This window comes from Triticum urartu, chromosome 7, assembly GCF_003073215.2.
Source record: "Triticum urartu cultivar G1812 chromosome 7, Tu2.1, whole genome shotgun sequence".
In the NCBI taxonomy this organism is placed as follows: domain Eukaryota; kingdom Viridiplantae; phylum Streptophyta; class Magnoliopsida; order Poales; family Poaceae; genus Triticum; species Triticum urartu.
Window position 1 is genome coordinate 587,547,290 of NC_053028.1, and position 13,049 is coordinate 587,560,338.

Genomic DNA, 13,049 nt, shown 5'->3' on the forward strand with positions numbered 1-13,049 from the left:
TAGGGGCATAGTTCTTCGCTAAATCGCGAAGTTCACGAACTGTCGAGGCCTTGCCCGCGCCCCGGCAGTTCCAGCAGATGTAACTCATTGTGCCCGGCGGCGCTCCCCTTGAGAGCTTGCCGATAATGCAGTAGTTGTTTCAGTTGCACCACCCTATCCTTCCGTTGCTTGCTAGCCTGAAATCTTCTTTGGCCTTTTAATATTCTTCCGTGGGGAGACATAAACCGGAGGTAGTGGTGGTACACCCGTAGGAGTCCTATCTGCCAGGGCAACCGCACCCTTACTTCCTTCATCATCCACAGGGTTGAGGATGATTTGCCCCCGGGTCGCCACGTGCACATTGTCCTCGGACATGCGTTTGTTGTTGGTCCTGGCTTCTGGTTCTTTTGGACTTGAATCGAGCTCCATCCCTGTCGTGCAAGATTTCTCGTTAACATCTGTATTTTCAGTAGATGATGCGAACGCAGCATTCAGAGTCAACGCCCTTCCTTTTCCTCCATCTACCCTGCCATCATTGACCATCTCCTCTTCATGGGGATGAACCCCCGAGTTCCTATTCCCCTTCGTGTGGGCGTCCCTCGCTACTGTTCCTGAGCGATCAGTAGCATCCCCCTTCCTCGAGCTGGAGCAAAGCCACGTGATGTGCCTCCACGGCCTCTCCCTCTCCCACCCCGAGTAGGGTATCCACCCCCCATGGGTTGTGTGTACATTACTAAGCGACGTTGTGCAATCATCCAGCTTCCCCACTTCATGTCTTCAGCTTTCCAAACACCCGTGCCGCATTCCTCATAGCCATGGCCCATCATCCCACAAACCTTACAAAAGAAGGGAATCTTTTCGTACTTAACAACCATCATCCGTCTACCTTCTCCTTCCATAGTCAGCGGTGTGAAACGGGTCAATGGCTTCGCTGTCAAGACCTTTGCACGAACACGGACATAATCCCCCTCATAGAAAAGGGTAGGCCTTAGTTGAACCTCACGAACCTTGCCAATCCTGCGAGCTAGTTCATCCACCACTGACTCATGCCGATAGAGGTCTGGAATCTTGTGTATTTGTGCCTAGACAGACAGCCCATCTAGTACCACATCCTCAGGGTCCGTCTTGCCGTCATAGTCCTCAATGATTACCCCAAGCCCCCTGAAGAGCCAAGGTCCTCTATGCACGACCCTCTTCCAATCTCCAAGGCAGAAAAATTGGAAGATGAACAAATTCTCTCCCGCCTCACGGAATTTTGGAGTCTGAGCTAGCCCCCATATGAACATCATATTGTCGAAGAACGTCGTGGAGCTAAAAGGCCTGGCGGTATTTACCCGTGCAATCGCCATCCACTTGGCCTCCGCCTCGAACCTCTGGGCATCCTCCTTCCCAATGACAACCTCATCCAATTCATCCTCCATTAGAACCATGTTCTTCAGCATCTCCTCTAGATCAATCTCAGGTTTCTTTCCCGTCTGCGACGAGGACCCCCCTGCGGCGGCCATGGCGGCAGCCCAGGCCCTTGACTCACAGCCGAGGCTACTGGAGAACTCCCTCGCCAGCCCTGGACGGGACGGCGACTCGGTATCGATCGATATCAGCCTTCCTCCTCGGCAATCTCGAGAACGCCCGAGGCGGCGCTGTAACCCTAAGCGAGAGGGTACAAAAGTGCAGTTGGACCCTCGTTAACAAAAAATGATTTTTTTTTTCAAGTTTGATGAATGTTTATTAAGCTATTGCCGCTTGAAATAATCAGTGACAGCAGGATAGCTCGGGTGCCTCTGGACTTTGCATGTAAACTTGAAGGTCGTGAGTTGAAGGCCTGTAGAGGTCTCTGTTTTTTTTGCGATTTTAGCTTTTGCGTTCGGTGCTCAACGCGACTCGTGGGCCGGCCCAACTGAGCGCGTAGCGAGCGCCAGGGAGAAGTTCGGGCGCCTGAAGCGCCCGATAGGAGCTCTCCCGCTGGAGCAGCTCATCTGGCCATGTCTGGGCCCACTCTGCTAAAGCATTTTGAGCCCATGAGCAGTCAGGCCCATCCGTTTCCGTCTGAATCCCCGTGTACCACGACCGTACTACTCGCGAGGCGGCGGATGGCGAGGCGGCGACCGCCGGCGAGAGAGACGAGGGATCCCGACGTCGCCCGGTCGGGAGGCGCGACTCCTCCTCCTACGCCTCGCGCTCGCCGGAGGCACTGCTGCCCTTGACCCTGGCCTTCCCTCCCCCAGTAAGCGCGCACCATTCCGAAGCGTCTGCCTACTTCGATTTAGTTTGGTTAAAGCATCTGTGTCGCGCCTACTTCGATTGTTGCTTAGCAGTATGTGGATCCAGGTTCGATTATCTGAAGAAAAAGCTGGCTTCCAGGTTTCGATTTGAAGGGCATTTGGTCTGGGATCTCTTCCTGCAGTGTTCGAGATGGGCAATCAGTTCCTTCAAGAAGCACATATGCACCACACTGGGCACGGGCCATGTCATATATCTTTTGGGATAGGGGTGGTGACAAGCATTGGAAACCAGGGCGGTCGCCCATAGCGTGGATACTTTCTCTTTTAGAATTTTTTATTGATTTTAGGCTTGGCCCTGGTTGTTTCTTCCTCAGTTTGTCCCATCCCACTTAGAGGCTGCATCAATGTTTAACATCATTCGCATATCTTCCTTGTTAAGGAATCGGTTATATACCTTTTTTTCTTTGTAGAAATCAACCGCACATCTCATTATTTTTGTTGGTACATTATCGTGTGGATAGATATGTAGGTTTGCTGCCTAAAAAGAGCAGATGTGGTGATGCAATTGGGGCTAGGGTGAGTGTCTGTTGCGGCATTAAGATAGTGATGCAATCGCGGCTACAACTACTGGTTTTTGTCTTTTGTGAAGTTATCTTGTACATCGGTGCAACTAGTGCTCATGCATACATCATGTAGGATTGCGTGCTCGCAACATTGCCAACCATGCGCCAGATAGCACCACAAGATCAAATTCACCGGCATGCATTAACCCATTGATTATATGACATGTCATCACGACACCTGTCCACAGGAGGACTCTTTGTAGTAGAATTCTTGGTATGCATGACAGCATGCCATAAATCAGTGAAACTGTTGCATGTTATAAATAATGAAGCTGGCCAATAAATTACCTTATTTACCCTTCAGACTTTTTCTTGAGGAATCATCTTAAAGCAGCACATCACCATTTGGTTTGTTTTGAAATTTGATAATTGAGACTTGAGACCCTTTAGGACTTGGAAGTTCTAATTATTGCAACTGAAGTATTGATATGTTTGCTAATTAATAGGTGAATGGCCTGCTTGCTTTGTTTCTTTCATATGAACACTAGGTACTGAATGAAGAAAAAAATAGTACTGTGGGCGAGAGCTAGGGAGAACATGCATGTGCCCTACATGCGCCTTAGGTAAATTTGGAGCCATGAACATACTGAGAATACATGTGAACATATAGCCATCATTATTACATCGTTCATCACTAGTCACCAAAAGCAAGCGTGGTGATAGAGAACAGATAACATGAAGTCATGACGGGAAGGGTTCACACCTTCTTAGACCATGTACAATGCAAGATGCTTAGAGAGGTGCTTAGTAAAACAAACTGTGTTTTTCTTAAGCACCGGTGCTTATATCTGTGACAGGGGTGCATAATTAAGCATCTGCTCTCTACAGATAAGCACCGGCTTGCATTGTACATGGTCTTGCATGTTCGTTACATTGGAAACTGAAGAAGCACAAGAGGACAAAATAATGATGTTAACTTTTGTATTTCTCAAGTAAGTATATCTTGTTCAACCTCCCTGTCCAAATACAGGTCAGCTTTTGAATAAAAACTTAGATAGAGTCTACTTAAATTCTTGTCCTTTTCTGATATCGTCTGGTATATAGTGTCTATCTTTTGCCCTTGGTGAAGGTCTCACGCCAAAAGAAGGTATTAGATCCATATATGGTTAGATCCACCACAAACATTGGCAGACTTTGTTTCCACCCCATAGGGTCTCACTGACCTGATGGAAAATCTTTCAGTTTTAGTTCTTGATCGAGATCCGGTTTCCCTGTGGACCATCTCCAATACGCTTGCTAGATTCAACTTCAAAGGTGCACACTTCAATCCCAAGCATCTCCATTTCGTATTTTCCCCTTCCTGTCCAAAAAGGAAGTTGTTTTTAGAGGGAGAATGAAAGATAGTATTCATGGGGCTACTATAAAAGGCACGATTTGATATCTGTTGCACAAGATTTTGCATATTCATGGGGCTACTATAAAAGGCACAATTTGATATCTGTTGGTGTCTTCTATCCACAGTCACATCTGATCGAATTTCAGATATTTCATATTTCTGCTGTTTGGTGGGGAGTTTGGGTGTACGGCTGTTTGGCTGGAAATTTGGGTGTACATCTGTTTGGCGGGAAGTTTGGGTGTACGGCTGCTTGGCGTGAAGTTTGGGTTTACGGTTGTCCGGTGGGACAATTTATACGTTCTATTCATTATGATCTGGACCACTAATTAACGGTTGGATGGCTTTCGTGTGTGGATATAGAACGCTTCTCATGACGTGAAGCTTGGCGAGCTATGGCCCTACATGGCAGTGAACCTGTCCTCAGTATCATACTATCATGTATAGCTCGTACGACCATCATATATATGTGGAGCATTTCCGTAGATCTATGACATTTTAAACAGAAAGGAAACAGATGCAGTTCCCATATAGGATATAGTGTTACTGCGTCACCCTGACCATTAGATTATATAGCATATGTGTGTGTAATATATTGTGTGAACTTCACAGTTTGAACGGAGGCAGCATATGTAGTTCGTAATGGGATATAGCTAGCTGCTAGTTACTGGGCCGCCCTTCCAAGTGCTATTAGATTGCAGAAAGTGTTGGATTATGTGGTCAAATGAGAAAAATCACATACCAAGTAGCTATATTAGTCCTTAGAAGATACTCACTTGTTGCAATAGTACGTGCAGGTTGGGATATAAATATAACTATATTTGGACATGATAACACGGTGTTTACTCTCCAAAATTTTGAGTCTAACTTCTACTGTTTTGTAGTTCTTCCATTGGAAACAGTGGAAGAGGCCCTAGATTCCCTTAAAAGGGGGGTTGCTAAAAATGAGGAGCTTGATTTGGTAGTAGCGGAAGTTCATCCTGGCAATGCAGAGATGGACACCTTGGTGCTGTTTCACCACATCCTGAATGCACTTGAAGTGCCTCTCATCAGTAAGCATTTGTATTCAGAGCTGTATTGTTTTAAGAATTTTTTTTCCATCCCAAACTCATTAATCTAGGAGTGTTGTTTCTTGGTTGCAGCTATGTGTGCCTATGATGAAGCAGTCTCCGCACGCATGACCCTTGGAACATGCTTCAATGTGGTTAAGCCGTTGGATACTGAAACCGTCAATTTTCTGAGGATGAGAGCACTTCAACACAGGTCTATTAAAAATCACAGGTCTGAAACTGAGGATGAAAAACAAGATGCGTTGAACGCGAATGTCTATTCAGAGAATCTGGGTTGGTTCTTATGGAGCAGTGAGCTCCATGAGAAGTTCTTGCAGGCTGTTGAAGTGCTTGGGGCGTGTAAGGCTATCTGCACTTGGCATAAATTAGTCGTTTGTTATGTTTAACAGCTGAAAAAGCATGACCTTTGAGTGTCTGTTTTCTTTTTGGCTAACAGCTGCTACGGCTCGAAACATTCACCAGTACATGAATGCCAAGGATTTGAATTTGACCATACAGCATGTTGCAAGCCATCTCCAGGTGGGTGATCGATTTAGTTTACCTCAACTGTGGTATTGCCGGTACATCAATAGGCATTATGTACGTTTTTTTGTTAATTTTTTTTTGTTTAATAGACGATCATAAGTAGTAGAAGCTGACAACCTATGCATGCTAGTTAGTTTAAACTGACTGAACATTTGTCATTTGAGCCTTATATTTTTCTTTCATCCTATGCACTTTCCCGAACGAAACCTTTTGTTTTTGCCACTAATTAAGATGATATTGTCATTCTGCTGTCATTGGTTCCCACCACTACAGCTGACTATCCCCCTTCCGTGGCCATTGGCTATTGATTGCCACTGCCAACCTGATCCCCCCATGCATGAATATTTGGTAGAGATGGAAGCTACTATGCACTTTCCATTTCTGCACATATATATTGATTAACCAACAGAATGGTTGCAGCATTGCCTAAACTAATCTTGCAGAACCAGCTAATTGCAAGAGATCTGATCACGGTGGTCATAATTACACGATTCCTGAAGTTGCAGGTGTATGCCACCGCTTGGTCATCACCTTTATCACTGTTTTGTACCCTGGCACGTTAAGTACCAGCAGCTAGTGCTGCTCGGACAAAGTCACGGTCTCCGAATCTGGCTCGGATTCGGATTTCTGATTCGGCAAGATTTTGAGGAACACGGTAACTAACGCATGGAGGCTGAGTGACCAAAGAAATTGATGTTACGTGCAGATGAGTCCTTTTACCAACTCATGTGCTCATTAACATACAGTGATTGGGCAAAAGGGAAAAAGGTAGAGGAGAAACAAACACCTACTGGAATAGCAACAACAACATAATAATTAATTTTTTATTATTGGTTTGATCTTAGTGTGAAAAATAAAACATTTCCCTCTGCTATTTATTTTGTGTAAATATAGGTTCTGCATTGTTCAATCAATTGGGTAATTTTCTGTGGCAACAGTGTCCGACTTCACAAAATTTTAAAGAACTATGTGCACACTGTTGAACTGTTGAAGAAACAAATAGGAAGAGAACTTTATTTAATATTTGACCTTTTAATTCATACCCCAGTAAAAGTTCACACAGTTACTGGCAGGCTTGCATGCTAAATACAAGGGTCAAGATTCCATTTTAACTGAATAAACTTGGAAGGAAAGAATGTTTCCACCTGATACTCTACTGTGTGTCCTTTGTTATTTCTTTATTTTCCAGAAGAAACACATGTACATGGATGTCTCATACCTGCGTCAGTACTCAGTAGTCTGTACTCTCTGTCTCTGCATGCCATGGAGATTAAGTTTTGTATATGGTGCTCTAGATAAGATTTCAAATTTCCAAACCATGCAGCTTCAGGAGTAGATTTTGTTACAGAACCAATCACAATTGGAAAAAAAAACTTTATGCATGTTAGCACCGAATTCGTAGTAATCAGACTATCCAAAGCATTATTATAACGCAGTTTACCAAATCGACTGATTAATAATTGTTATCACGTTAATGGGAATTTTGTGAACAATGTACTACTTTATAGGTATTTTCTCCTTTATTGGTTAAATTAGGGGCTTATTGACGTAACTTTGGTCTACCCTTAGCTGATGCTAGCAGTAGGGCTTTGGCTTCTTTTTGGCCTTGTTGTGACTGTTTGTGCTTTCTTGGCACTCTCCTAATACAAAACGAAACACGTCCGGGTGCTTGTTTGAGAAAAAAAAAATACATACTCCACAAGTTTCAAGTTGATCTATTTCAGCGTTGTTATGCTAAAACACTATAATTTCTTCATTACGCTCACTTTCTATATTGTGATGTGTGATCCCTGTCTTGAATGTTCTGTTCTGTATTGTGATGCAGAAACACCGGCTGCGAGCGCAGAGGCAGAGGTTATCTCACGATGAAGAGGGCTATCAACATTATGCCAGCATGAAGGAATTTTCTGAGATGATGTCATCAGCATACAAGGCACCCAGTGCTAAACCCAATAATCATTTGGCAACAACCCAGACGCAGTTCACACATGGGGTTGCCTCTTCTATCTGGGATATGTACCCTGGGATGGTGTGGCCACACATGGAGGGAAGTTCAGCAGCCTCTGCTATGTGGTACAATTACCCCGGAAAGCAGTGGGGACAAGTGGGGGAGAGTTCGGCTGGAGCACGAGTTTCTCAGACTAATGCACGTCCACCTCCAGTTCTGACACATGGTACCAAATCTATCTGGGACTGGTACCGGGAGAGCCTGCAGTACTTTAATGAGAGCCTGTCATACAAACGTGAGGTGCTGCCTGTACAGAGCAAAGCACTTGATGGATATGGACGCGAGATTTTCATCAACCTGGAGAGAGAGGAGATCAGTCTTACTGAAGCAGCAGGCAAGATTGTCATCAACCTGGAGAGCGATGACATGTAGAAAGACACCAAGGACGATGTGCACGCTGCAGTTACTCCACAGGAAGACACAATGAACGAGGTGCACGCCGCAGTTACTCTGCAGAAAGACACCATGGACGAGGCGCACGCCGCAGTTACTCCACATGAAGTGAACGAGGTGCCTGCTGCAGCCATGGGCGCTGGTTATCTGGTGGATCTAGCAGGCAATGCCCTGCTTGACGGTACAGACAACTACCACCCCGCCGCAGAGAATGCGCAGTCTGAGCCTTTCAGTGACTGGGATTGGGAAGAGGTGGAGAAATTCTTGACGAACCAGATGGAAGGACCGGGGCAGGAGCAGCAAGGCATTGAACTAGTGGATCTGCTCCAGGTAGACGGCATTTCACCAGAGGAACTGCTCCAGGTAGATGAAGCCTGGAACCAGGCGCTTCAGCAGGCAAACCCGGCAAACGTCGTCGAGGACGAACCCATGGCTGAAGAGCCCGCTGCTGGAGACGCCCCGGTGTCCGATCCTGCGAACCAGTCCGGCGTCGCCGGCAACGTGTTCGGGGTCTGGAGCCCGCAGTTTGCGGGCGACGACTACGGCATGCCGTTCTAGGCCTGCCAGAAGAGGGGCAACTCAAGAACTGCTTTTATTTTAGTAACAATAATAAGACTGGTGAAGTATAAGCAATAAAGGTTCCTAGGGAGAAATCCCCAGGAGATATATGGGAGAGCTGTTGATGCTCGGACATGTTTCCAGTGCTCTGTGGCATTGGTTAAACCCATTCGTTAATTGGTTTCCAGACTTCTACATATTATCTTCCTCTGTGATGCATTATGACTTTATATAATTCCATACTTATGTCAGTTCTATCTTTTTTTTGCGAGGTTTGTGTCAGTTCTATCTAGTCTAGGGTTTTTGTTCTTCGAACAAAGGAGCACCAGGCTTTTTGTCTGGCTTCTTTGATTCAATCCAACACAAGTTTTTTTTTGGGGAGGATTCGAGTCCTTAGAATAAATGCTGGATTGCTAAACTTGGAAACTGAGTTTCAAAGGTTGGAGAGGAACACAATCAGGGAGCTGGACACACTTGATTGGATTGTACCTACTAAATCACGCATCAATGAATAAAATCATGTGTGTTGTTCTGGTCTTCTCCTTTTGGTTCAGATTAACGTGGGGATTATTGGAATGGGTCATCATCATAGATGTAGAGGTAAACAAAAGCTATGCAACTGATACAAATTTACAGAAAGTTCTGTAAAGTATGCAACGAAAAATAACTGCATGGACCAAAAGAAAAGGTAATAAAATAGCTCCATCTTTTACTGGTTTGTTACTGTAATTGCCACCATCTTCACGAACAGAAGATCTACTCCTGGACTTTGCAGGGCTGCTATTTGCTGACTTTGCAAAACATCAGTTCCTGAATTTAGCGGCACATTTACCTGGGACAATTTGTCAGATGCTGATACATGTCCTTTTAATGAGTTTGCATGCCGTGCTGGTTCAGACACTGATGCAGGTGAGCTCTTCACCTCGGATGTGAACTCATTCAAACTTAGTGAACCAAAAGTTTTCACTGTTGAAGTAGACTTCTGGCTAACAACATCCCTAACTTGATGATGGTTACGCGCCATATCACAGAAATTTAACCGACCGGCCAGCCTGCATCTGTTGGATTTCTCCCTGGGCTCATGTTGTGCTGTGTGTGTGTGTGTGTGTTGTATTGACATCTGGGTAACTACTGGAAAAGTTTCCAAATTTCCTCTCTCAAATAAATCTCCTTCCGTACATAGTTAACACGGCATCTTATATACGAAAAGACACCATTGACTCGGCTTCTTATATACGAAAAGACACACGAAAAACAGTTCACCATGTGTAAAAAAGAGGGCTCTCAGGACCAGACGGCTCTCTCGACCGGCTCGTCTCCCGGCGGGTGACCGGCCGCACCGACGGCTCCCTCCCCCAGCCCCCTTCCTCACCTCCTCTCCCCCCGCCGTCGGGGCGGCGGCGGTGGCCCCACGCGATTCCCCTCCTGGTGCGGCTCCTGCGCGGGGCGGAGCGGCGCTGGGGGGGGGGGGTGTGACCTTGTGCCAGCGCGGTTGGTCTACTGCGTTGCGGCGTGGTCGTTGGTGGCGGCGTTCGCTCGGCTTAGATCTATGCCCCTTTGGGCCCCATCTGGCCGGGACGGGCCGGCGGCTTCTTCATCGACGGTGTAGCCCTCTGGAGGTGGCGGCGGGTGCTACTTGTGATCTGCGTTGGGATTCCCCTGAAGAGGAGAGGATGATGCAGTACATTAGAGATAAGTATTTTCCTCAGTTAAGAACCAAGATTATCAATCCAGTAGAAGAACCAAGCAACAACTCGTTAGCAGTACCTGCACACAAACAACAAATCCTTGCAACCCAACGTGCAAAGGGGTTATCAATCCATCAACGGTTACGAGCAAGATTAAATTGTATGGTATTTGATAGATAGATCGGAAAAATACAAAATAAAATAAATAAAAGAAAAACGCAGTAAGGTATTTTTGGTTTTACTATATGATAAAAGATAGACCCGGGGGCCATGGTTTTCACTAGAGGCTTCTTTCTTGAAAATATTATACGGTTGGTAAACAAATTACAGTTGGGCAATTGATAGAAAAGCAAATCATTATGATGATATCCAAGGCGATGATCATGTATATAAGCATCATGTCCGAAATGATTCTGCATCTACTACTATTACTACACACATCGACCGCTATCCAGCATGTATCTAGTGTATTAAGTGTTATGAAACGTAGTATTTCAAAAAAATTCCTACGATCACGCAAGATCTATCTAGGAGATGCATATCAACGAGAGGGGAGAGTATGTCTACGTACCCTCGTAGACCGAAAGCGAAAGCGTTAAGTAACGCGGTTGATGTAGTCGAACATTTCCGCGATCCAACCGATCAAGTACCAAACGCACGGCACCTCCATGATCTGCACACGTTCAGCGGTGACGTCCCTCAAACTCTAGGTCCAGCTGAGGCCGAGGGAGAGTTTCGTCAGCACGACGGCATGGTGACGGTGATGGTGAAGTTATCGACGCAGGGCTTCGCCTAAGCACTACGACAATATGACCGAGGTGGAAATCTGCGGAGGGGGGCATCGCACACAGCTAAGAGATCAACTTTTGTGTCTATGGGGTGCCCCGTCCCCCATATATAAAGGAGTGGAGGAGGGGGCCGGCCGGCCTCCTATGGCGCGCCCCAAGGGGGGAATCCTACTCCTACTAGGAGTAGGTTCCCCCTTTCCTAGTCCAACTAGGAGGGGGAAGGAAGGGAAGAGGGAGAGAAAGGAAAGGGGGCCGCCCCCCCTCCTGATGAGGACATCAATACCATTGTTACACCCACAGCCCCTACTGTTACATATACTGGACCAATTACTAGAGCTCGCGCACGCCAATTAAATTACCAGGTACTTTCGTTTCTTGGTAATGATTCTAATGTTCATGAGATTATGATGTTGCCTAAATTGGATACATTTGTTTTGCTTTCAAATGAAGGGCCTAGCTTGGAGAAGGATGAACATTGGAGCAAGAACACGCATGAAGTTGATGGCATGCGCAAGGGGATCAAGAACGGAATTACAAGTGATGATTTCAGGACTTTGAAGCCGCCATAAGGAGTGCATGAAGCCATGGACGAAATATACAAGATGCCACTTCATAATATTCGTCCATAGGCTATTCTAGGTGCTGCGTCACCTTATTAATGGGCCAGGCCCATGTAATTTCGAAATACTTAAGTATAGGCTATTTTTAGAGTCCGTATGTGTGGGGAAACAAGAGTTAGGGTTGGTTTCGGACCCCACCCTCAAGGGCCACGAAATTCCCCTCTCTTCCTCCATATATACAGCCCTTAGGGCGTCGTTTAGACTTTGGGTTTTGTTTAGATTAAAAGTTCGCCATAGCTGCAACTTCGCGTACTTCGTTTGTGTCCAACGACCAGACCAAGACGTCACAGAACCCCACCTTGATCAATAAAGCTTTCATCTTATATTCGCAATATCCAGATTGCAATCTCAGTTTCTTGCTTATTCTTCGTTTGCTCGCAGGAAACAGGCCCTCGTGGTCAGGTTGATCGTGCTCCGGCGTGGTCAATAACCCCTCGGAAGTTGGTCTAGCGATTGCTAAGGCGCGACGTCTCGCACGTTCGTAGTCGGATCGTCAAGGTCGACTCCCACAGAAAACGATAGCCACCATCTCATCGAAACATCGGGACACCTTCTGCCTCTATCAAGTGGTATCAGATTTCCAGGTTGCTCGGTGAGATTTTACAGTTTTTCGTAGATTAGATCGAGTCTGTTCTTCATACCTACAGTCCACGAAAAAGCCACACAAAAAAAATTAGGGTTAGTTCATCATATCCGAACCAATCTGAGCCTTTGCATAATCTTTTTAGGGTTTTTGCTTTGTTGAATTTGCGGTTGCATCGTCGTGTCAAGTTGCTGGTCTTAGAGTCTAGTCTTTTAGAGTTTCGAGTTCTGGTCACAAGTTGTCACGCCGCCGCCGCACCATCATCATCGCCCATCTACCACTTTTGCTTATCCGCCACCGCTCTGAATCCATATCCATATACCACCACCAATCCGTATCCATATACCCACCATCAATCTCTATCCATATACCACCACCGCTACCATATACCACCACCGCTGCCATATACCACCACCATATATCCACCACCAATCCGAGTTCTTCTCATATTAGGTTTGTTCTTGAGATCAATCTCAATTCCGATTCGTGTTTCCTTGCCTGCGTAGGTCTCGGAAAAAAAAAAGTCTGGAGACCCCCGGGCAGTTTTTAGGCCAAAATTTTCACGGGCAAAAATATTTTTTCCCTATCCTATTTTTAGGCTTTTCTGAGTCTTTTGAGCCACGTGCCATCATAGTGATTTTTTGTCGCACTTTTTCGTC

The 13,049-nt window shown here is 45.8% G+C and overlaps 1 pseudogene; it reads left to right on the forward strand.

Moving 5' to 3' along the window:
- Window positions 1–2,006: 2,006 nt before the first annotated feature.
- LOC125520947 lies at window positions 2,007–8,926 on the forward strand (annotated as a pseudogene).
- The last annotated feature ends 4,123 nt before the right edge of the window (window positions 8,927–13,049 follow it).